Consider the following 24953-nt stretch of genomic DNA (forward strand, 5'->3'; position numbering starts at 1 on the left):
CATTACTTTGGATACTTTTTCTTCTCTATTTCCCATTTTATTGAGTCTAAGTTTCACTTTATTTCCCTTGCATTTCAGATCATTGTAATTGATGTAAATTCTCTCCCATTTGCTTCAATGGAACTTTCTTTACAAGTTGCATAATCTTCTTTATATTTAAAGATGGATCAAAACATTCGTAACAGCAATCGTTTTCAGTCTGAAAAAGCTTTTGTCCAAAGGAATGTTCCGGTTATTCCAGTACCAAAAAACAATTGGTTTTCTTACTTGTTCTTCTCTATTTCACATTCTGAGTCTAGTTTTCCCTTTTTTTCTTTTGAAATTTGGGATATTAAACTTGATATCAATTATCTCGCATTTCCTTCAATAGAAGTTTTGTGCACAATGCATTATCTTCTTTATATTTAAATTGTATGAAAGGATTCTTAACAACAGTCCTATACAGTGGAAAGGGTGAATGGGTAGAGAAATCTTCCAGTTATTCCCTTTTGATAAATCCATTCCTTTGGATACTTTTTTTTCTCTATTTCCCATTTTATTGAGTCTAGGTTTCCCTTTGTTTCCCTTGCATTTCAGATCAGTGTAATTGATGTAAATTCCTTTCCCATTTGCTTCAATGGAACTTTCTGTACAAGTTGCATCATCTTCATTATATTTAAAGATTGATCAAAAGATTCGTAACCGCAATCCTTTTCAGTCTGAAAATGTTTTGTCCAAAGCAATGTTCCTGTTATTCCTGTATGAAAAAACAATTCCTTTTTTTACTTGTTCTTTACTAATTCACATTCTGAGTCTAGTTTTCCCTTTTTTTGTTTTTCATTTTGGGATATTATATTTGATATCAATTATCTCGCATTTCCTTCAATAGAAGTTTTGTGCACAATGCATTATCTTCTTTATATTTAAATTGTATGAAAGGATTCTTAATAGGAGTCCTATACACTGGAAAGGGTGAATGGGTACAGAAATCTTCCAGTTATTCCATTTTGATAAATCCATTCCTTTGGATACTTTTTTTTCTCTATTTCCCATTTTATTGAGTCTAAGTTTCACTTTGTTTCCCTTGCATTTCAGATAATTGTAATTGATGTAAATTCTCTCCCATTTGCTTCAATGGAACGTTCTTTACAAGTTGCATAATCTTCTTAATATTTAAAGATGGATCAAAATATTCGTAACAGCAATCGTTTTCAGTCTGAAAAAGCTTTTGTCCAAAGGAATGTTCCGGTTATTCCAGTACCAAAAAACAATTGGTTTTCTTACTTGTTCTTCTCTATTTCACATTCTGAGTCTAGTTTTCCCTTTTTTTCTTTTGAAATTTGGGATATTATACTTGATATCAATTATCTCGCATTTCCTTCAATAGAAGTTTTGTGCACAATGCATTATCTTCTTTATATTTAAATTGTATGAAAGGATTCTTAACAACAGTCCTATACAGTGGAAAGGGTGAATGGGTAGAGAAATCTTCCAGTTATTCCCTTTTGATAAATCCATTCCTTTGGATACTTTTTTTTCTCTATTTCCCATTTTATTGAGTCTAAGTTTCACTTTGTTTCCCTTGCATTTCAGATCATTGTAATTGATGTTAATTCTCTCCCATTTGCTTCAATGGAACGTTCTTTACAAGTTGCATAATCTTCTTTATATTTAAAGATGGATGAAAACATTCGTAACCGCAATCGTTTTCAGTCTGAAAAAGCTTTTGTCCAAAGGAATGTTCCGGTTATTCCAGTCCCAAAAAACAATTGGTTTTCTTACTTGTTCTTCTCTATTTCACATTCTGAGTCAAGTTTTCCCTCTGTTTCTTTTGCTGTTTGGGATAGTATAGTTAATATCAATTCTTTCGCATTTCCTTCAATAGAAGTTTTGTACACAATGCATTATCTTCCTTATATTCTAACTGTACCAAAGGATTCTTAACAACAGTCCTATACATTGGAAAGGGTGACTGGGTTGCGAAATCTTCAAGTTGTTTCCTATTGAAAATTCCATTCCTTTGGATATGTGTTCTTCTCTATTTCCCATTCTATTGAGTCTAGATTTCCCTTTGTTTCCCTTGCATTTCAGATCAGGGTAATTGATGTAAATTAACTCCCATTTGCTTCAATGGAACTTTCTGTACAAGTTGCATCATCTTCATTATATTTAAAGATGGATCAAAAGATTCGTAACAGCAATCCTTTTCAGTCTGAAAATGTTTTGTCCAAAGCAATGTTCCTGTTATTCCTGTATGAAAAAACAATTCCTTTTTTTACTTGTTCTTTACTAATTCACATTCTGAGTCTAGTTTTCCCTTTTTTTCTTTTGAAATTTGGGATATTATACTTGATATCAATTATCTCGCATTTCCTTCAATAGAAGTTTTGTACACAATGCATTATCTTCCTTATATTCTAACTGTACCAAAGGATTCTTAACAACAGTCCTATACAGTGGAAAGGGTGACTGGGTTGCGAAATCTTCAAGTTGTTTCCTATTGAAAATTCCATTACTTGGGATACTTTTTCTTCTCTATTTCCCATTTTATTGAGTCTAAGTTTCACTTTATTTCCCTTGCATTTCAGATCATTGTAATTGATGTAAATTCTCTCCCATTTGCTTCAATGGAACTTTCTTTACAAGTTGCATAATCTTCTTTATATTTAAAGATGGATCAAAACATTCGTAACAGCAATCGTTTTCAGTCTGAAAAAGCTTTTGTCCAAAGGAATGTTCCGGTTATTCCAGTACCAAAAAACAATTGGTTTTCTTACTTGTTCTTCTACTAATTCACATTCTGAGTCTAGTTTTCCCTTTTTTTCTTTTGAAATTTGGGATATTATACTTGATATCAATTATCTCGCATTTCCTTCAATAGAAGTTTTTTGCACAATGCATTATCTTCTTTATATTTAAATTGTATGAAAGGATTCTTAACAACAGTCCTATACAGTGGAAAGGGTGAATGGGTAGAGAAATCTTCCAGTTATTCCCTTTTGATAAATCCATTCCTTTGGATACTTTTTTTTCTCTATTTCCCATTTTATTGAGTCTAAGTTTCACTTTGTTTCCCTTGCATTTCAGATCATTGTAATTGATGTAAATACTCTCCCATTTGCTTCAATGGAACGTTCTTTACAAGTTGCATAATCTTCTTTATATTTAAAGATGGATCAAAACATTCGTAACAGCAATCGTTTTCAGTCTGAAAAAGCTTTTGTCCAAAGGAATGTTCCGGTTATTCCAGTCCCAAAAAACAATTGGTTTTCTTACTTGTTCTTCTCTATTTCACATTCTGAGTCTATTTTTCGCTTTTTTTGTTTTGCAATTTGGGATATTATACTTGATATCAATTATCTCGCATTTCCTTCAATAGAAGTTTTGTGCACAATGCATTATCTTCTTTATATTTAAATTGTATGAAAGGATTCTTAATAGGAGTCCTATACAGTGGAAAGCGTGAATGGGTAGAGAAATCTTCCAGTTATTCCCTTTTGATGAATTCCATTCCTTTGGATACTTTTTCTTCTCTATTTCCCATTTTATTGAGTCTAAGTTTCCCTTTGTTTCCCTTGCATTTCAGATCATTGTAATTGATGTAAATTCCCTCCCATTTGCTTCAATGGAACTTTCTGTACAAGTTGCATCATCTTCATTATATTTAAAGATTGATCAAAAGATCGTAACAGCAATCCTTTTCAGTCTGAAAATGTTTTGTCCAAAGCAATGTTCCTGTTATTCCTGTATGAAAAAACAATTCCTTTTTTTACTTGTTCTTTACTAATTCACATTCTGAGTCTAGTTTTCCCTTTTTTTGTTTTGCAATTTGGGATATTATACTTGATATCAATTATCTCGCATTTCCTTCAATAGAAGTTTTGTGCACAATGCATTATCTTCTTTATATTTAAATTGTATGAAAGGATTCTTAATAGGAGTCCTATACACTGGAAAGGGTGAATGGGTAGAGAAATCTTCCACTTATTCCCTTTTGATAAATCCATTCCTTTGGATACTTTTTCTTCTCTGTTTCCCATTTTATTGAGTCGAAGTTTCACTTTGTTTCCCTTGCATTTCAGATCATTGTAATTGATGTAAATTCTCTCCCATTTGCTTCAATGGAACGTTCTTTACAAGTTGCATAATCTTCTTTATATTTAAAGATGGATCAAAGGATTCGTAACAGCAATCCATTTCAGTCTGAAAAAGATTTTGTCCAAAGGAATGTTCCGGTTATTCCAGTACCAAAAAACAATTAGTTTTCTTACTTGTTCTTCTCTATTTCACATTCTGAGTCTAGTTTTCCCTCTGTTTCTTTTGCTGTTTGAGATAGTATAGTTGATATCAATTCTCTCGCATTTCCTTCAATAGAAGTTTTGTACACAATGCATTATCTTCCTTATATTCTAACTGTACCAAAGGATTCTTAACAACAGTCCTATACATTGGAAAGGGTGACTGGGTTGCGAAATCTTCAAGTTGTTTCCTATTGAAAATTCCATTCCTTTGGATATGTGTTTTTCTCTATATCCCATTCTATTGAGTCTAGGTTTCCCTTTGTTTCCCTTGCATTTCAGATCAGTGTAATTGATGTAAATTAACTCCCATTTGCTTCAATGGAACTTTCTGTACAAGTTGCATCATCTTCATTATATTTAAAGATTGATCAAAAGATTCGTAACAGCAATCCTTTTCAGTCTGAAAATGTTTTGTCCAAAGCAATGTTCCTGTTATTCCTGTATGAAAAAACAATTCCTTTTTTTACTTGTTCTTTACTAATTCACATTCTGAGTCTAGTTTTCCCTTTTTTTCTTTTGCAATTTGGGATATTATACTAGATATCAATTCTGTCGCATTTCCTTCAATAGAAGTTTTGTACACAATGCATTATCTTCTTTATATTTAAATTGTATGAAAGGATTCTTAATAGGAGTCCTATACAGTGGAAAGGGTGAATGGGAAGAGAAATCTTCCAGTTATTCCCTTTTGATGAATCCATTCCTTTGGATACTTTTTCTTCTCTGTTTCCCATTTTATTGAGTCTAAGTTTCCCTTTGTTTCCCTTGCATTTCAGATCATTGTAATTGATGTAAATTCTCTCCCATTTGCTTCAATGGAACTTTCTTTACAAGTTGCATAATCTTCTTTATATTTAAAGATTGATCAAAGGATTCGTAACAGCAATCCTTTTCAGTCTGAAAATGTTTTGTCCAAAGCAATGTTCCTGTTATTCCTGTATGAAAAAACAATTCCTTTTTTTACTTGTTCTTTACTAATTCACATTCTGAGTCTAGTTTTCCCTTTTTTTCTTTTGCAATTTGGGATATTATACTTGATATCAATTATCTCGCATTTCCTTCAATAGAAGTTTTGTGCACAATGAATTATCTTCTTTATATTTAAGTTGTATGAAAGGATTCTTAATAGGAGTCCTATACAGTGGAAAGGGTGACTGGGTTGCGACATCTTCAAGTTGTTTCTTATTGAAAATTCCATTCCTTTGGATACTTTTTCTTCTGTATTTCCCATTTTATTGAGTCTAGGTTTCCCTTTGTTTCCCCTGCATTTCAGATCAGTGTAATTGATGTAAATTCCCTCCCATTTGCTTCAATGTAACTTTCTGTACATGTTGCATCATCTTCATTATATTTAAAGATTGATCAAAGGATTCGTAACAGCAATCCTTTTCAGTCTGAAAATGTTTTGTCCAAAGCAATGTTCCTGTTATTCCTGTATGAAAAAACAATTCCTTTTTTTACTTGTTCTTTACTAATTCACATTCTGAGTCTAGTTTTCCCTTTTTTTGTTTTGCAATTGGGGATATTATACTTGATATCAATTATCTCGCATTTCCTTCAATAGAAGTTTTGTGCACAATGCATTATCTTCTTTATATTTAAATTGTATGAAAGGATTCTTAATAGGAGTCCTATACACTGGAAAGGGTGAATGTGTAGAGAAATCTTCCAGTTATTCCCTTTTGATAAATCCATTCCTTTGGATACTTTTTCTTCTCTGTTTCCCATTTTATTGAGTCTAAGTTTCACTTTGTTTCCCTTGCATTTCAGATCATTGTAATTGATGTAAATTCTCTCCCATTTGCTTCAATGGAACGTTCTTTACAAGTTGCATAATCTTCTTTATATTTAAAGATGGATCAAAACATTCGTAACAGCAATCCATTTCAGTCTGAAAAAGATTTTGTCCAAAGGAATCTTCCGGTTATTCCAGTACCAAAAAACAATTGGTTTTCTTACTTGTTCTTCTCTATTTCACATTCTGAGTCTAGTTTTCCCTCTGTTTCTTTTGCTGTTTGGGATAGTATAGTTGATATCAATTCTCTCGCATTTCCTTCAATAGAAGTTTTGTACACAATGCATTATCTTCCTTATACTCTAACTGTACCAAAGGATTCTTAACAACAGTCCTATACATTGGAAAGGGTGACTGGGTTGCGAAATCTTCTAGTTGTTTCCTATTGAAAATTCCATTCCTTTGGATATGTGTTCTTCTCTATATCCCATTCTATTGAGTCTAGGTTTCCCTTTGTTTCCCTTGCATTTCAGATCAGTGTAATTGATGTAAATTAACTCCCATTTGCTTCAATGGAACTTTCTGTACAAGTTGCATCATCTTCATTATATTTAAAGATTGATCAAAAGATTCGTAACAGCAATCCTTTTCAGTCTGAAAATGTTTTGTCCAAAGCAATGTTCCTCTTATTCCTTTATGAAAAAACAATTCCTTTTTTTACTTGTTCTTTACTAATTCACATTCTGAGTCTAGTTTTCCCTTTTTTTCTTTTGCAATTTGGGATAATTATACTTGATATCAATTATCTCGCATTTCCTTCAATAGAAGTTTTGTGCACAATGCATTATCTTCTTTATATTTAAATTGTATGAAAGGATTCTTAATAGGAGTCCTATACAGTGGAAAGGGTGACTGGGTTGCGAAATCTTCAAGTTGTTTCCTATTGAAAATTCCATTCCTTTGGATACTTTTTCTTCTCTATTTCCCATTTTATTGAGTCTAGGTTTCCCTTTGTTTCCCTTGCATTTCAGATCAGTGTAATTGATGTAAATTCCCTCCCTTTTGCTTCAATGTAACTTTCTGTACATGTTGCATCATCTTCATTATATTTAAAGATTGATCAAAGGATTCGTAACAGCAATCCTTTTCAGTCTGAAAATGTTTTGTCCAAAGCAATGTTCCTGTTATTCCTGTATGAAAAAACAATTCCTTTTTTTACTTGTTCTTTACTAATTCACATTCTGAGTCTAGTTTTCCCTTTTTTTGTTTTGCAATTTGGGATATTATACTTGATATCAATTATCTCGCATTTCCTTCAATAGAAGTTTTGTGCACAATGCATTATCTTCTTTATATTTAAATTGTATGAAAGGATTCTTAATAGGAGTCCTATACACTGGAAAGGGTGAATGGGTAGAGAAATCTTCCAGTTATTCCCTTTTGATAAATCCATTCCTTTGGATACTTTTTCTTCTCTATTTCCCATTTTATTGAGTCTAAGTTTCCCTTTGTTTCCCTTGCATTTCAGATCATTGTAATTGATGTAAATTCTCTCCCATTTACTTCAATGGAACGTTCTTTACAAGTTGCATAATCTTCTTTATATTTAAAGATGGATCAAAACATTCGTAACAGCAATCCATTTCAGTCTGAAAAAGATTTTGTCCAAAGGAATCTTCCGGTTATTCCAGTACCAAAAAACAATTGGTTTTCTTACTTGTTCTTCTCTATTTCACATTCTGAGTCTAGTTTTCCCTCTGTTTCTTTTGCTGTTTGGGATAGTATAGTTGATATCAATTCTCTCGCATTTCCTTCAATAGAAGTTTTGTACACAATGCATTATCTTCCTTATACTCTAACTGTACCAAAGGATTCTTAACAACAGTCCTATACATTGAAAAGGGTGACTGGGTTGCGAAATCTTCAAGTTGTTTCCTATTGAAAATTCCATTCCTTTGGATATGTGTTCTTCTCTATATTCCATTCTATTGAGTCTAGGTTTCCCTTTGTTTCCCTTGCATTTCAGATCAGTGTAATTGATGTAAATTAACTCCCATTTGCTTCAATGGACCTTTCTGTACAAGTTGCATCATCTTCATTATATTTAAAGATTGATCAAAAGATTCGTAACAGCAATCCTTTTCAGTCTGAAAATGTTTTGTCCAAAGCAATGTTCCTGTTATTCCTGTATGAAAAAACAATTCCTTTTTTTACTTGTTCTTTACTAATTCACATTCTGAGTCTAGTTTTCCCTTTTTTTCTTTTGCAATTTGGGATATTATACTAGATATCAATTCTGTCGCATTTCCTTCAATAGAAGTTTTGTACACAATGCATTATCTTCTTTATATTTAAATTGTATGAAAGGATTCTTAATAGGAGTCCTATACAGTGGAAAGGGTGAATGGGAAGAGAAATCTTCCAGTTATTCCCTTTTGATGAATCCATTCCTTTGGATACTTTTTCTTCTCTGTTTCCCATTTTATTGAGTCTAGGTTTCCCTTTGTTTCCCTTGCATTTCAGATCATTGTAATTGATGTAAATTCTCTCCCATTTGCTTCAATGGAACTTTCTTTACAAGTTGCATAATCTTCTTTATATTTAAAGATTGATCAAAGGATTCGTAACAGCAATCCTTTTCAGTCTGAAAATGTTTTGTCCAAAGCAATGTTCCTGTTATTCCTGTATGAAAAAACAATTCCTTTTTTTACTTGTTCTTTACTAATTCACATTCTGAGTCTAGTTTTCCCTTTTTTTCTTTTGCAATTTGGGATATTATACTTGATATCAATTATCTCGCATTTCCTTCAATAGAAGTTTTGTGCACAATGAATTATCTTCTTTATATTTAAGTTGTATGAAAGGATTCTTAATAGGAGTCCTATACAGTGGAAAGGGTGACTGGGTTGCGACATCTTCAAGTTGTTTCTTATTGAAAATTCCATTCCTTTGGATACTTTTTCTTCTGTATTTCCCATTTTATTGAGTCTAGGTTTCCCTTTGTTTCCCCTGCATTTCAGATCAGTGTAATTGATGTAAATTCCCTCCCATTTGCTTCAATGTAACTTTCTGTACATGTTGCATCATCTTCATTATATTTAAAGATTGATCAAAGGATTCGTAACAGCAATCCTTTTCAGTCTGAAAATGTTTTGTCCAAAGCAATGTTCCTGTTATTCCTGTATGAAAAAACAATTCCTTTTTTTACTTGTTCTTTACTAATTCACATTCTGAGTCTAGTTTTCCCTTTTTTTGTTTTGCAATTGGGGATATTATACTTGATATCAATTATCTCGCATTTCCTTCAATAGAAGTTTTGTGCACAATGCATTATCTTCTTTATATTTAAATTGTATGAAAGGATTCTTAATAGGAGTCCTATACACTGGAAAGGGTGAATGTGTAGAGAAATCTTCCAGTTATTCCCTTTTGATAAATCCATTCCTTTGGATACTTTTTCTTCTCTGTTTCCCATTTTATTGAGTCTAAGTTTCACTTTGTTTCCCTTGCATTTCAGATCATTGTAATTGATGTAAATTCTCTCCCATTTGCTTCAATGGAACGTTCTTTACAAGTTGCATAATCTTCTTTATATTTAAAGATGGATCAAAACATTCGTAACAGCAATCCATTTCAGTCTGAAAAAGATTTTGTCCAAAGGAATCTTCCGGTTATTCCAGTACCAAAAAACAATTGGTTTTCTTACTTGTTCTTCTCTATTTCACATTCTGAGTCTAGTTTTCCCTCTGTTTCTTTTGCTGTTTGGGATAGTATAGTTGATATCAATTCTCTCGCATTTCCTTCAATAGAAGTTTTGTACACAATGCATTATCTTCCTTATACTCTAACTGTACCAAAGGATTCTTAACAACAGTCCTATACATTGGAAAGGGTGACTGGGTTGCGAAATCTTCAAGTTGTTTCCTATTGAAAATTCCATTCCTTTGGATATGTGTTCTTCTCTATATTCCCATTCTATTGAGTCTAGGTTTCCCTTTGTTTCCCTTGCATTTCAGATCAGTGTAATTGATGTAAATTAACTCCCATTTGCTTCAATGGAACTTTCTGTACAAGTTGCATCATCTTCATTATATTTAAAGATTGATCAAAAGATTCGTAACAGCAATCCTTTTCAGTCTGAAAATGTTTTGTCCAAAGCAATGTTCCTGTTATTCCTGTATGAAAAAACAATTCCTTTTTTTACTTGTTCTTTACTAATTCACATTCTGAGTCTAGTTTTCCCTTTTTTTGTTTTGCAATTTGGGATATTATACTTGATATCAATTATCTCGCATTTCCTTCAATAGAAGTTTTGTGCACAATGCATTATCTTCTTTATATTTAAATTGTATGAAAGGATTCTTAATAGGAGTCCTATACACTGGAAAGGGTGAATGGGTAGAGAAATCTTCCAGTTATTCCCTTTTGATAAATCCATTCCTTTGGATACTTTTTCTTCTCTATTTCCCATTTTATTGAGTCTAAGTTTCCCTTTGTTTCCCTTGCATTTCAGATCATTGTAATTGATGTAAATTCTCTCCCATTTACTTCAATGGAACGTTCTTTACAAGTTGCATAATCTTCTTTATATTTAAAGATGGATCAAAACATTCGTAACAGCAATCCATTTCAGTCTGAAAAAGATTTTGTCCAAAGTAATCTTCCGGTTATTCCAGTACCAAAAAACAATTGGTTTTCTTACTTGTTCTTCTCTATTTCACATTCTGAGTCTAGTTTTCCCTCTGTTTCTTTTGCTGTTTGGGATAGTATAGTTGATATCAATTCTCTCGCATTTCCTTCAATAGAAGTTTTGTACACAATGCATTATCTTCCTTATATTCTAACTGTACCAAAGGATTCTTAACAACAGTCCTATACATTGGAAAGGGTGACTGGGTTGCGAAATCTTCTAGTTGTTTCCTATTGAAAATTCCATTCCTTTGGATATGTGTTCTTCTCTATATCCCATTCTATTGAGTCTAGGTTTCCCTTTGTTTCCCTTGCATTTCAGATCAGTGTAATTGATGTAAATTAACTCCCATTTGCTTCAATGGAACTTTCTGTACAAGTTGCATCATCTTCATTATATTTAAAGATTGATCAAAAGATTCGTAACAGCAATCCTTTTCAGTCTGAAAATGTTTTGTCCAAAGCAATGTTCCTCTTATTCCTTTATGAAAAAACAATTCCTTTTTTTACTTGTTCTTTACTAATTCACATTCTGAGTCTAGTTTTCCCTTTTTTTCTTTTGCAATTTGGGATAATTATACTTGATATCAATTATCTCGCATTTCCTTCAATAGAAGTTTTGTGCACAATGCATTATCTTCTTTATATTTAAATTGTATGAAAGGATTCTTAATAGGAGTCCTATACAGTGGAAAGGGTGACTGGGTTGCGAAATCTTCAAGTTGTTTCCTATTGAAAATTCCATTCCTTTGGATACTTTTTCTTCTCTATTTCCCATTTTATTGAGTCTAGGTTTCCCTTTGTTTCCCTTGCATTTCAGATCAGTGTAATTGATGTAAATTCCCTCCCTTTTGCTTCAATGTAACTTTCTGTACATGTTGCATCATCTTCATTATATTTAAAGATTGATCAAAGGATTCGTAACAGCAATCCTTTTCAGTCTGAAAATGTTTTGTCCAAAGCAATGTTCCTGTTATTCCTGTATGAAAAAACAATTCCTTTTTTTACTTGTTCTTTACTAATTCACATTCTGAGTCTAGTTTTCCCTTTTTTTGTTTTGCAATTTGGGATATTATACTTGATATCAATTATCTCGCATTTCCTTCAATAGAAGTTTTGTGCACAATGCATTATCTTCTTTATATTTAAATTGTATGAAAGGATTCTTAATAGGAGTCCTATACACTGGAAAGGGTGAATGGGTAGAGAAATCTTCCAGTTATTCCCTTTTGATAAATCCATTCCTTTGGATACTTTTTCTTCTCTATTTCCCATTTTATTGAGTCTAAGTTTCCCTTTGTTTCCCTTGCATTTCAGATCATTGTAATTGATGTAAATTCTCTCCCATTTACTTCAATGGAACGTTCTTTACAAGTTGCATAATCTTCTTTATATTTAAAGATGGATCAAAACATTCGTAACAGCAATCCATTTCAGTCTGAAAAAGATTTTGTCCAAAGGAATCTTCCGGTTATTCCAGTACCAAAAAACAATTGGTTTTCTTACTTGTTCTTCTCTATTTCACATTCTGAGTCTAGTTTTCCCTCTGTTTCTTTTGCTGTTTGGGATAGTATAGTTGATATCAATTCTCTCGCATTTCCTTCAATAGAAGTTTTGTACACAATGCATTATCTTCCTTATACTCTAACTGTACCAAAGGATTCTTAACAACAGTCCTATACATTGAAAAGGGTGACTGGGTTGCGAAATCTTCAAGTTGTTTCCTATTGAAAATTCCATTCCTTTGGATATGTGTTCTTCTCTATATTCCCATTCTATTGAGTCTAGGTTTCCCTTTGTTTCCCTTGCATTTCAGATCAGTGTAATTGATGTAAATTAACTCCCATTTGCTTCAATGGACCTTTCTGTACAAGTTGCATCATCTTCATTATATTTAAAGTTTGATCAAAAGATTCGTAACAGCAATCCTTTTCAGTCTGAAAATGTTTTGTCCAAAGCAATGTTCCTGTTATTCCTGTATGAAAAAACAATTCCTTTTTTTACTTGTTCTTTACTAATTCACATTCTGAGTCTAGTTTTCCCTTTTTTTGTTTTGCAATTTGGGATATTATACTTGATATCAAGTATCTCGCATTTCCTTCAATAGAAGTTTGGTACACAATGCATTATTTTCCTTATATTCTAACTGTACCAAAGGATTCTTAACAACAGTCCTATACATTGGAAAGGGGGACTGGGTTGCGAAATCTTCAAGTTGTTTCCTATTGAAAATTCCATTCCTTTGGATACTTTTTCTTCTCTATTTCCCATTTTATTGAGTCTAGGTTTCCCTTTGTTTCCCTTGCATTTCAGATCAGTGTAATTGATGTAAATTAACTCCCATTTGCTTCAATGGAACTTTCTGTACAAGTTGAATCATCTTCATTATATTTAAAGATTGATCAAAAGATTCGTAACAGCAATCCTTTTCAGTCTGAAAATGTTTTGTCCAAAGCAATGTTCCTGTTATTCCTGTATAAAAAAACAATTCCTTTTTTTACTTGTTCTTTACTAATTCACATTCTGAGTCTAGTTTTCCCTTTTTTTCTTTTGCAATTTGCGATATTATAATTGATATCAATTATCTCGCATTTCCTTCAATAGAAGTTTTGTGCACAATGCATTATCTTCTTTATATTTAAATTGTATGAAAGGATTCTTAATAGCAGTCCTATACAGTGGAAAGGGTGAATGGGTAGAGAAATCTTCCAGTTATTCCCTTTTGATAAATCCATTCCTTTGGATACTTTTTCTTCTCTATTTCCCATTTTATTGAGTCTAAGATTCACTTTGTTTCCCTTGCATTTCAGATCATTGTAATTGATGTAAATTCTCTCCCATTTGGTTCAATGAAACGTTCTTTACAAATTGCATAATCTTCTTTATATTTAAAGATGGATCAAAACATTCGTAACAGCAATCGTTTTCAGTCTGAAAAAGCTTTTGTCCAAAGGAATGTTCCGGTTATTCCAGTACCAAAAAACAATTGGTTTTCTTACTTGTTCTTCTCTATTTCACATTCTGAGTCTAGTTTTCCCTTTGTTTCTGTTGCACTTTCGGATATTATAGTTGATATCAATTCTCTCGCATTTGCTTCAATAGAAGTTTTGTACACAATGCATTATCTTCCTTATATTCTAACTGTACCAAAGGATTCTTAACAACAGTCCTATACATTGGAAAGGGTGACTGGGTTGCGAAATCTTCAAGTTGTTTCCTATTGAAAATTCCATTCCTTTGGATAGGTGTTCTTCTCTATTTCCCATTCTAGACTCATTCATTGAGTCTAGTTTTCCCTTTGTTTCCCTTGCATTTCAGATCATTGTAATTGATGTAAATTCCCTCCCATTTGCTTCAATGGAACTTTCTGTACAAGTTGCATCATCTTCATTATATTTAAAGATTGATCAAAAGATTCGTAACAGCAATCCTTTTCAGTCTGAAAATGTTTTGTCCAAAGCAATGTTCCTGTTATTCCTGTATGAAAAAACAATTCCTTTTTTTACTTGTTCTTTACTAATTCACATTCTGAGTCTAGTTTTCCCTTTTTTTCTTTTGAAATTTGGGATATTATACTTGATATCAATTATCTCGCATTTCCTTCAATAGAAGTTTTGTACACAATGCATTATCTTCCTTATATTCTAACTGTACCAAAGGATTCTTAACAACAGTCCTATACAGTGGAAAGGGTGACTGGGTTGCGAAATCTTCAAGTTGTTTCCTATTGAAAATTCCATTCCTTTGGATACTTTTTCTTCTCTATTTCCCATTTTATTGAGTCTAAGTTTCACTTTATTTCCCTTGCATTTCAGATCATTGTAATTGATGTAAATTCTCTCCCATTTGCTTCAATGGAACTTTCTTTACAAGTTGCATAATCTTCTTTATATTTAAAGATGGATCAAAACATTCGTAACAGCAATCCTTTTCAGTCTGAAAAAGCTTTTGTCCAAAGGAATGTTCCGGTTATTCCAGTACCAAAAAACAATTGGTTTTCTTACTTGTTCTTCTCTATTTCACATTCTGAGTCTAGTTTTCCCTTTTTTTCTTTTGAAATTTGGGATATTAAACTTGATATCAATTATCTCGCATTTCCTTCAATAGAAGTTTTGTGCACAATGCATTATCTTCTTTATATTTAAATTGTATGAAAGGATTCTTAACAACAGTCCTATACAGTGGAAAGGGTGAATGGGTAGAGAAATCTTCCAGTTATTCCCTTTTGATAAATCCATTCCTTTGGATACTTTTTTTTCTCTATTTCCCTTTTTATTGAGTCTAGGTTTCCCTTTGTTTCCCTTGCATTTCAGATCAGTGTAATTGATGTAAATTCCCTCCCATTTGCTTCAATGGAACTTTCTGTACAAGTTGCATCATCTTCATTATATTTAAAGATTGATCAAAAGATTCGTAACCGCAATCCTTTTCAGTCTGAAAATGTTTTGTCCAAAGCAATGTTCCTGTTATTCCTGTATGAAAAAACAATTCCTTTTTTTACTTGTTCTTTACTAATTCACATTCTGAGTCTAGTTTTCCCTTTTTTTGTTTTTCATTTTGGGATATTATATTTGATATCAATTATCTCGCATTTCCTTCAATAGAAGTTTTGTGCACAATGCATTATCTTCTTTATATTTAAATTGTATGAAAGGATTCTTAATAGGAGTCCTATACACTGGAAAGGGTGAATGGGTAGAGAAATCTTCCAGTTATTCCCTTTTGATAAATCCATTCCTTTGGATACTTTTTCTTCTCTATTTCCCATTTTATTGAGTCTAAGTTTCCCTTTGTTTCCCTTGCATTTCAGATCATTGTAATTGATGTAAATTCTCTCCCATTTACTTCAATGGAACGTTCTTTACAAGTTGCATAATCTTCTTTATATTTAAAGATGGATCAAAACATTCGTAACAGCAATCCATTTCAGTCTGAAAAAGATTTTGTCCAAAGGAATCTTCCGGTTATTCCAGTACCAAAAAACAATTGGTTTTCTTACTTGTTCTTCTCTATTTCACATTCTGAGTCTAGTTTTCCCTCTGTTTCTTTTGCTGTTTGGGATAGTATAGTTGATATCAATTCTCTCGCATTTCCTTCAATAGAAGTTTTGTACACAATGCATTATCTTCCTTATACTCTAACTGTACCAAAGGATTCTTAACAACAGTCCTATACATTGGAAAGGGTGACTGGGTTGCGAAATCTTCAAGTTGTTTCCTATTGAAAATTCCATTCCTTTGGATATGTGTTCTTCTCTATATTCCATTCTATTGAGTCTAGGTTTCCCTTTGTTTCCCTTGCATTTCAGATCAGTGTAATTGATGTAAATTAACTCCCATTTGCTTCAATGGAACTTTCTGTACAAGTTGCATCATCTTCATTATATTTAAAGATTGATCAAAAGATTCGTAACAGCAATCCTTTTCAGTCTGAAAATGTTTTGTCCAAAGCAATGTTCCTGTTATTCCTGTATGAAAAAACAATTCCTTTTTTTACTTGTTCTTTACTAATTCACATTCTGAGTCTAGTTTTCCCTTTTTTTGTTTTGCAATTTGGGATATTATACTTGATATCAATTATCTCGCATTTCCTTCAATAGAAGTTTTGTGCACAATGCATTATCTTCTTTATATTTAAATTGTATGAAAGGATTCTTAATAGGAGTCCTATACACTGGAAAGGGTGAATGGGTAGAGAAATCTTCCAGTTATTCCCTTTTGATAAATCCATTCCTTTGGATACTTTTTCTTCTCTATTTCCCATTTTATTGAGTCTAAGTTTCCCTTTGTTTCCCTTGCATTTCAGATCATTGTAATTGATGTAAATTCTCTCCCATTTACTTCAATGGAACGTTCTTTACAAGTTGCATAATCTTCTTTATATTTAAAGATGGATCAAAACATTCGTAACAGCAATCCATTTCAGTCTGAAAAAGATTTTGTCCAAAGGAATCTTCCGGTTATTCCAGTACCAAAAAACAATTGGTTTTCTTACTTGTTCTTCTCTATTTCACATTCTGAGTCTAGTTTTCCCTCTGTTTCTTTTGCTGTTTGGGATAGTATAGTTGATATCAATTCTCTCGCATTTCCTTCAATAGAAGTTTTGTACACAATGCATTATCTTCCTTATACTCTAACTGTACCAAAGGATTCTTAACAACAGTCCTATACATTGAAAAGGGTGACTGGGTTGCGAAATCTTCAAGTTGTTTCCTATTGAAAATTCCATTCCTTTGGATATGTGTTCTTCTCTATATTCCATTCTATTGAGTCTAGGTTTCCCTTTGTTTCCCTTGCATTTCAGATCAGTGTAATTGATGTAAATTAACTCCCATTTGCTTCAATGGACCTTTCTGTACAAGTTGCATCATCTTCATTATATTTAAAGATTGATCAAAAGATTCGTAACAGCAATCCTTTTCAGTCTGAAAATGTTTTGTCCAAAGCAATGTTCCTGTTATTCCTGTATGAAAAAACAATTCCTTTTTTTACTTGTTCTTTACTAATTCACATTCTGAGTCTAGTTTTCCCTTTTTTTCTTTTGCAATTTGGGATATTATACTAGATATCAATTCTGTCGCATTTCCTTCAATAGAAGTTTTGTACACAATGCATTATCTTCTTTATATTTAAATTGTATGAAAGGATTCTTAATAGGAGTCCTATACAGTGGAAAGGGTGAATGGGAAGAGAAATCTTCCAGTTATTCCCTTTTGATGAATCCATTCCTTTGGATACTTTTTCTTCTCTGTTTCCCATTTTATTGAGTCTAGGTTTCCCTTTGTTTCCCTTGCATTTCAGATCATTGTAATTGATGTAAATTCTCTCCCATTTGCTTCAATGGAACTTTCTTTACAAGTTGCATAATCTTCTTTATATTTAAAGATTGATCAAAGGATTCGTAACAGCAATCCTTTTCAGTCTGAAAATGTTTTGTCCAAAGCAATGTTCCTGTTATTCCTGTATGAAAAAACAATTCCTTTTTTTACTTGTTCTTTACTAATTCACATTCTGAGTCTAGTTTTCCCTTTTTTTCTTTTGCAATTTGGGATATTATACTTGATATCAATTATCTCGCATTTCCTTCAATAGAAGTTTTGTGCACAATGAATTATCTTCTTTATATTTAAGTTGTATGAAAGGATTCTTAATAGGAGTCCTATACAGTGGAAAGGGTGACTGGGTTGCGACATCTTCAAGTTGTTTCTTATTGAAAATTCCATTCCTTTGGATACTTTTTCTTCTGTATTTCCCATTTTATTGAGTCTAGGTTTCCCTTTGTTTCCCCTGCATTTCAGATCAGTGTAATTGATGTAAATTCCCTCCCATTTGCTTCAATGTAACTTTCTGTACATGTTGCATCATCTTCATTATATTTAAAGATTGATCAAAGGATTCGTAACAGCAATCCTTTTCAGTCTGAAAATGTTTTGTCCAAAGCAATGTTCCTGTTATTCCTGTATGAAAAAACAATTCCTTTTTTTACTTGTTCTTTACTAATTCACATTCTGAGTCTAGTTTTCCCTTTTTTTGTTTTGCAATTGGGGATATTATACTTGATATCAATTATCTCGCATTTCCTTCAATAGAAGTTTTGTGCACAATGCATTATCTTCTTTATATTTAAATTGTATGAAAGGATTCTTAATAGGAGTCCTATACACTGGAAAGGGTGAATGTGTAGAGAAATCTTCCAGTTATTCCCTTTTGATAAATCCATTCCTTTGGATACTTTTTCTTCTCTGTTTCCCATTTTATTGAGTCTAAGTTTCACTTTGTTTCCCTTGCATTTCAGATCATTGTAATTGATGTAAATTCTCTCCCATTTGCTTCAATGGAACGTTCTTTACAAGTTGCATAATCTTCTTTATATTTAAAGATGGATCAAAACATTCGTAACAGCAATCCATTTCAGTCTGAAAAAGATTTTGTCCAAAGGAATCTTCCGGTTATTCCAGTACCAAAAAACAATTGGTTTTCTTACTTGTTCTTCTCTATTTCACATTCTGAGTCTAGTTTTCCCTCTGTTTCTTTTGCTGTTTGGGATAGTATAGTTGATATCAATTCTCTCGCATTTCCTTCAATAGAAGTTTTGTACACAATGCATTATCTTCCTTATACTCTAACTGTACCAAAGGATTCTTAACAACAGTCCTATACATTGGAAAGGGTGACTGGGTTGCGAAATCTTCAAGTTGTTTCCTATTGAAAATTCCATTCCTTTGGATATGTGTTCTTCTCTATATTCCATTCTATTGAGTCTAGGTTTCCCTTTGTTTCCCTTGCATTTCAGATCAGTGTAATTGATGTAAATTAACTCCCATTTGCTTCAATGGAACTTTCTGTACAAGTTGCATCATCTTCATTATATTTAAAGATTGATCAAAAGATTCGTAACAGCAATCCTTTTCAGTCTGAAAATGTTTTGTCCAAAGCAATGTTCCTGTTATTCCTGTATGAAAAAACAATTCCTTTTTTTACTTGTTCTTTACTAATTCACATTCTGAGTCTAGTTTTCCCTTTTTTTGTTTTGCAATTTGGGATATTATACTTGATATCAATTATCTCGCATTTCCTTCAATAGAAGTTTTGTGCACAATGCATTATCTTCTTTATATTTAAATTGTATGAAAGGATTCTTAATAGGAGTCCTATACACTGGAAAGGGTGAATGGGTAGAGAAATCTTCCAGTTATTCCCTTTTGATAAATCCATTCCTTTGGATACTTTTTCTTCTCTATTTCCCATTTTATTGAGTCTAAGTTTCCCTTTGTTTCCCTTGCATTTCAGATCATTGTAATTGATGTAAATTCTCTCCCATTTACTTCAATGGAACGTTCTTTACAAGTTGCATAATCTTCTTTATATTTAAAGATGGATCAAAACATTCGTAACAGCAATCCATTTCAGTCTGAAAAAGATTTTGTCCAAAGTAATCTTCCGGTTATTCCAGTACCAAAAAACAATTGGTTTTCTTACTTGTTCTTCTCTATTTCACATTCTGAGTCTAGTTTTCCCTCTGTTTCTTTTGCTGTTTGGGATAGTATAGTTGATATCAATTCTCTCGCATTTCCTTCAATAGAAGTTTTGTACACAATGCATTATCTTCCTTATATTCTAACTGTACCAAAGGATTCTTAACAACAGTCCTATACATTGGAAAGGGTGACTGGGTTGCGAAATCTTCTAGTTGTTTCCTATTGAAAATTCCATTCCTTTGGATATGTGTTCTTCTCTATATCCCATTCTATTGAGTCTAGGTTTCCCTTTGTTTCCCTTGCATTTCAGATCAGTGTAATTGATGTAAATTAACTCCCATTTGCTTCAATGGAACTTTCTGTACAAGTTGCATCATCTTCATTATATTTAAAGATTGATCAAAAGATTCGTAACAGCAATCCTTTTCAGTCTGAAAATGTTTTGTCCAAAGCAATGTTCCTCTTATTCCTTTATGAAAAAACAATTCCTTTTTTTACTTGTTCTTTACTAATTCACATTCTGAGTCTAGTTTTCCCTTTTTTTCTTTTGCAATTTGGGATAATTATACTTGATATCAATTATCTCGCATTTCCTTCAATAGAAGTTTTGTGCACAATGCATTATCTTCTTTATATTTAAATTGTATGAAAGGATTCTTAATAGGAGTCCTATACAGTGGAAAGGGTGACTGGGTTGCGAAATCTTCAAGTTGTTTCCTATTGAAAATTCCATTCCTTTGGATACTTTTTCTTCTCTATTTCCCATTTTATTGAGTCTAGGTTTCCCTTTGTTTCCCTTGCATTTCAGATCAGTGTAATTGATGTAAATTCCCTCCCTTTTGCTTCAATGTAACTTTCTGTACATGTTGCATCATCTTCATTATATTTAAAGATTGATCAAAGGATTCGTAACAGCAATCCTTTTCAGTCTGAAAATGTTTTGTCCAAAGCAATGTTCCTGTTATTCCTGTATGAAAAAACAATTCCTTTTTTTACTTGTTCTTTACTAATTCACATTCTGAGTCTAGTTTTCCCTTTTTTTGTTTTGCAATTTGGGATATTATACTTGATATCAATTATCTCGCATTTCCTTCAATAGAAGTTTTGTGCACAATGCATTATCTTCTTTATATTTAAATTGTATGAAAGGATTCTTAATAGGAGTCCTATACACTGGAAAGGGTGAATGGGTAGAGAAATCTTCCAGTTATTCCCTTTTGATAAATCCATTCCTTTGGATACTTTTTCTTCTCTATTTCCCATTTTATTGAGTCTAAGTTTCCCTTTGTTTCCCTTGCATTTCAGATCATTGTAATTGATGTAAATTCTCTCCCATTTACTTCAATGGAACGTTCTTTACAAGTTGCATAATCTTCTTTATATTTAAAGATGGATCAAAACATTCGTAACAGCAATCCATTTCAGTCTGAAAAAGATTTTGTCCAAAGGAATCTTCCGGTTATTCCAGTACCAAAAAACAATTGGTTTTCTTACTTGTTCTTCTCTATTTCACATTCTGAGTCTAGTTTTCCCTCTGTTTCTTTTGCTGTTTGGGATAGTATAGTTGATATCAATTCTCTCGCATTTCCTTCAATAGAAGTTTTGTACACAATGCATTATCTTCCTTATACTCTAACTGTACCAAAGGATTCTTAACAACAGTCCTATACATTGAAAAGGGTGACTGGGTTGCGAAATCTTCAAGTTGTTTCCTATTGAAAATTCCATTCCTTTGGATATGTGTTCTTCTCTATATTCCATTCTATTGAGTCTAGGTTTCCCTTTGTTTCCCTTGCATTTCAGATCAGTGTAATTGATGTAAATTAACTCCCATTTGCTTCAATGGACCTTTCTGTACAAGTTGCATCATCTTCATTATATTTAAAGTTTGATCAAAAGATTCGTAACAGCAATCCTTTTCAGTCTGAAAATGTTTTGTCCAAAGCAATGTTCCTGTTATTCCTGTATGAAAAAACAATTCCTTTTTTTACTTGTTCTTTACTAATTCACATTCTGAGTCTAGTTTTCCCTTTTTTTGTTTTGCAATTTGGGATATTATACTTGATATCAAGTATCTCGCATTTCCTTCAATAGAAGTTTGGTACACAATGCATTATTTTCCTTATATTCTAACTGTACCAAAGGATTCTTAACAACAGTCCTATACATTGGAAAGGGGGACTGGGTTGCGAAATCTTCAAGTTGTTTCCTATTGAAAATTCCATTCCTTTGGATACTTTTTCTTCTCTATTTCCCATTTTATTGAGTCTAGGTTTCCCTTTGTTTCCCTTGCATTTCAGATCAGTGTAATTGATGTAAATTAACTCCCATTTGCTTCAATGGAACTTTCTGTACAAGTTGAATCATCTTCATTATATTTAAAGATTGATCAAAAGATTCGTAACAGCAATCCTTTTCAGTCTGAAAATGTTTTGTCCAAAGCAATGTTCCTGTTATTCCTGTATAAAAAAACAATTCCTTTTTTTACTTGTTCTTTACTAATTCACATTCTGAGTCTAGTTTTCCCTTTTTTTCTTTTGCAATTTGCGATATTATAATTGATATCAATTATCTCGCATTTCCTTCAATAGAAGTTTTGTGCACAATGCATTATCTTCTTTATATTTAAATTGTATGAAAGGATTCTTAATAGCAGTCCTATACAGTGGAAAGGGTGAATGGGTAGAGAAATCTTCCAGTTATTCCCTTTTGATAAATCCATTCCTTTGGATACTTTTTCTTCTCTATTTCCCATTTTATTGAGTCTAAGATTCACTTTGTTTCCCTTGCATTTCAGATCATTGTAATTGATGTAAATTCTCTCCCATTTGGTTCAATGAAACGTTCTTTACAAATTGCATAATCTTCTTTATATTTAAAGATGGATCAAAACATTCGTAACAGCAATCGTTTTCAGTCTGAAAAAGCTTTTGTCCAAAGGAATGTTCCGGTTATTCCAGTACCAAAAAACAATTGGTTTTCTTACTTGTTCTTCTCTATTTCACATTCTGAGTCTAGTTTTCCCTTTGTTTCTGTTGCACTTTCGGATATTATAGTTGATATCAATTCTCTCGCATTTGCTTCAATAGAAGTTTTGTACACAATGCATTATCTTCCTTATATTCTAACTGTACCAAAGGATTCTTAACAACAGTCCTATACATTGGAAAGGGTGACTGGGTTGCGAAATCTTCAAGTTGTTTCCTATTGAAAATTCCATTCCTTTGGATAGGTGTTCTTCTCTATTTCCCATTCTAGACTCATTCATTGAGTCTAGTTTTCCCTTTGTTTCCCTTGCATTTCAGATCATTGTAATTGATGTAAATTCCCTCCCATTTGCTTCAATGGAACTTTCTGTACAAGTTGCATCATCTTCATTATATTTAAAGATTGATCAAAAGATTCGTAACAGCAATCCTTTTCAGTCTGAAAATGTTTTGTCCAAAGCAATGTTCCTGTTATTCCTGTATGAAAAAACAATTCCTTTTTTTACTTGTTCTTTACTAATTCACATTCTGAGTCTAGTTTTCCCTTTTTTTCTTTTGAAATTTGGGATATTATACTTGATATCAATTATCTCGCATTTCCTTCAATAGAAGTTTTGTACACAATGCATTATCTTCCTTATATTCTAACTGTACCAAAGGATTCTTAACAACAGTCCTATACAGTGGAAAGGGTGACTGGGTTGCGAAATCTTCAAGTTGTTTCCTATTGAAAATTCCATTCCTTTGGATACTTTTTCTTCTCTATTTCCCATTTTATTGAGTCTAAGTTTCACTTTATTTCCCTTGCATTTCAGATCATTGTAATTGATGTAAATTCTCTCCCATTTGCTTCAATGGAACTTTCTTTACAAGTTGCATAATCTTCTTTATATTTAAAGATGGATCAAAACATTCGTAACAGCAATCCTTTTCAGTCTGAAAAAGCTTTTGTCCAAAGGAATGTTCCGGTTATTCCAGTACCAAAAAACAATTGGTTTTCTTACTTGTTCTTCTCTATTTCACATTCTGAGTCTAGTTTTCCCTTTTTTTCTTTTGAAATTTGGGATATTAAACTTGATATCAATTATCTCGCATTTCCTTCAATAGAAGTTTTGTGCACAATGCATTATCTTCTTTATATTTAAATTGTATGAAAGGATTCTTAACAACAGTCCTATACAGTGGAAAGGGTGAATGGGTAGAGAAATCTTCCAGTTATTCCCTTTTGATAAATCCATTCCTTTGGATACTTTTTTTTCTCTATTTCCCTTTTTATTGAGTCTAGGTTTCCCTTTGTTTCCCTTGCATTTCAGATCAGTGTAATTGATGTAAATTCCCTCCCATTTGCTTCAATGGAACTTTCTGTACAAGTTGCATCATCTTCATTATATTTAAAGATTGATCAAAAGATTCGTAACCGCAATCCTTTTCAGTCTGAAAATGTTTTGTCCAAAGCAATGTTCCTGTTATTCCTGTATGAAAAAACAATTCCTTTTTTTACTTGTTCTTTACTAATTCACATTCTGAGTCTAGTTTTCCCTTTTTTTGTTTTTCATTTTGGGATATTATATTTGATATCAATTATCTCGCATTTCCTTCAATAGAAGTTTTGTGCACAATGCATTATCTTCTTTATATTTAAATTGTATGAAAGGATTCTTAATAGGAGTCCTATACACTGGAAAGGGTGAATGGGTAGAGAAATCTTCCAGTTATTCCATTTTGATAAATCCATTCCTTTGGATACTTTTTTTTCTCTATTTCCCATTTTATTGAGTCTAAGTTTCACTTTGTTTCCCTTGCATTTCAGATAATTGTAATTGATGTAAATTCTCTCCCATTTGCTTCAATGGAACGTTCTTTACAAGTTGCATAATCTTCTTAATATTTAAAGATGGATCAAAATATTCGTAACAGCAATCGTTTTCAGTCTGAAAAAGCTTTTGTCCAAAGGAATGTTCCGGTTATTCCAGTACCAAAAAAAATTTGGTTTTCTTACTTGTTCTTCTCTATTTCACATTCTGAGTCTAGTTTTCCCTTTTTTTCTTTTGAAATTTGGGATATTATACTTGATATCAATTATCTCGCATTTCCTTCAATAGAAGTTTTGTGCACAATGCATTATCTTCTTTATATTTAAATTGTATGAAAGGATTCTTAACAACAGTCCTATACAGTGGAAAGGGTGAATGGGTAGAGAAATCTTCCAGTTATTCCCTTTTGATAAATCCATTCCTTTGGATACTTTTTTTTCTCTATTTCCCATTTTATTGAGTCTAAGTTTC

The sequence above is a fragment of the Sminthopsis crassicaudata genome, chromosome 6 (assembly GCF_048593235.1).
Source record: "Sminthopsis crassicaudata isolate SCR6 chromosome 6, ASM4859323v1, whole genome shotgun sequence".
Classification (NCBI taxonomy): domain Eukaryota; kingdom Metazoa; phylum Chordata; class Mammalia; order Dasyuromorphia; family Dasyuridae; genus Sminthopsis; species Sminthopsis crassicaudata.